Source organism: Trichomycterus rosablanca, chromosome 9, assembly GCF_030014385.1.
Source record: "Trichomycterus rosablanca isolate fTriRos1 chromosome 9, fTriRos1.hap1, whole genome shotgun sequence".
In the NCBI taxonomy this organism is placed as follows: domain Eukaryota; kingdom Metazoa; phylum Chordata; class Actinopteri; order Siluriformes; family Trichomycteridae; genus Trichomycterus; species Trichomycterus rosablanca.
The window spans coordinates 1,940,923-1,942,615 of NC_085996.1; the positions used below are offsets into that span (position 1 = coordinate 1,940,923).

A 1,693-nucleotide genomic window follows, 5' to 3' on the forward strand; every position below is an offset into this window, starting at 1 on the left:
ACATAAAGTAATAATAAAATCAGCCTACACATTTTTGTGAATGATCGCACTGGGCCCCAAAATGGATTTCAACTGCAATATTCTCATCAGAATTATTATTCTATTTACTGTATTTTATTACCCATATTCATTTACATGCTAACAAGTCACTGGCAATAAATTGCCAAAGAGCAGGCATATTTTGCTTTTTCACCATAGTAAAAATCCATACTGTCACAGCCCCATCATTACAATATTGATATCTGACTTGGCTGATATAGAATTTCAATAAATAGACATTGTAAAGTTTACAAAATATTAAAGATAATATCTGGGCATCTGAACCTCAAAAATAGTACTCACCACATACTCTCTAAAGAGGTTTTCTGGATCCTCGTTGAGGTACACACAAATTGCCTTGATGATACATTCTCGTCCTAAATCAACATCATCATTCTATTCAAAGGGAATAAGCAGAGCAAGTTGTTTGCTTAAAGTCTTTTTCCTTTTAATCAAATGCTACATCAACAAAGCAGTACTTTTTTCAAGGAAGCATTCTTACTTGAGCCATGGGTGCTATGATGCTCTCTAGGTGTTTGCCTATTTGTCCTCCTCTTTTTTTAAACAGAACCATCAGTTTCTCAGAGTGCACATCTAACTGAGAGAGAAATCTGGACTGAAGGGGCATGGTGGTAATCCGCTTAAATTCAGCATTTATCTAAAAACAAGAATGATTAGACATAAATGTGCTGTGAAGCAGGAATTTGGAAAGAAATACAATGAAAACGTTTGTCACCCGTTTATTTACTATAAGCAAGAGGAAGCTTAAGTTTAATTTGTACAGCAGTTCCAAAGTTCACAAATAATTAGTATTATGACCTCTGGAGCTTGGCCTGGGGGTAGTGTACGACGGGGAGTTCCTGGTGGCTATAGGCAGCCCACATAACCTGGTCAAGCTCAGCCCAAAAAGGCAACATGGGAGGATCTTGTGGACCCACTACCCAAAAAATCCAAAGTAAGGGTGTGGTGCAGTGTTTGTTGGCCACATGTTTGTTGGGCACATAAGCGGACTACATAATGACGATAATTTGTCTAAAACTAAGGGGGGCCGTCAAGCAGCCAGCAGATAATTTTACAAAAATATGCCAAATGTTTAGCTTTGTGGCAAAGCTCAACAGTTAGGCTTCATACAAACAGCTTTTGTTTTAGCTTGTTCATAACATCTCTGTGTGTAGAATGTTATAAATTACATACCTCGCTTACGTCAAAGAGTGCTGGCCATCTTGCCTGAAAGTCTTGTATCATTGGTGTATCACGAACCACTTCATGTCTCCTGTATGCAAATGTCTTTTCCATTTTCATTCTCAGTACTTCCCTGTTGTTCTTCTTCTTAACATCTGAAAGAAGCTCAACTATCACACTCTCAAGGCTCTTAACAGATTCTCCAGCAGGATAGGAGGGACAGTAGTTCACTTCAGACCTCCTAGGTTTTTTATGCCAAAAGCAGCACTTGATTTGCCCTCTGGTTTGTGCTTAAGAGAGTTTATTGTCACCTCTGGACACCCAAGCTTTCTCAAGTGAGTGCGGTAGATTGCCAGTTTATTCTTCAAGCTAGCTTTCCATCCAGCAAATCCAGTGAGGGAGCCTTTCTCAGTCAGGCAAGGATGCTTTGAGATGAGGGCCTCTCCAACAGTGTTAAACTCTTTATCAGTGA

The 1,693-nt window shown here is 39.2% G+C and overlaps 1 long non-coding RNA gene across 1 annotated transcript; it reads right to left on the minus strand.

Moving 5' to 3' along the window:
- Positions 1-348: 348 nt before the first annotated feature.
- On the minus strand, positions 349-1,335 carry LOC134320937 (uncharacterized). The gene is made up of 3 exons (XR_010013752.1): positions 1,234-1,335; positions 542-697; positions 349-435 (listed from the first exon to the last, which is right to left on the minus strand). It is a non-coding gene; the product is annotated as an uncharacterized LOC134320937 (long non-coding RNA).
- Positions 1,336-1,693: the final 358 nt, after the last annotated feature.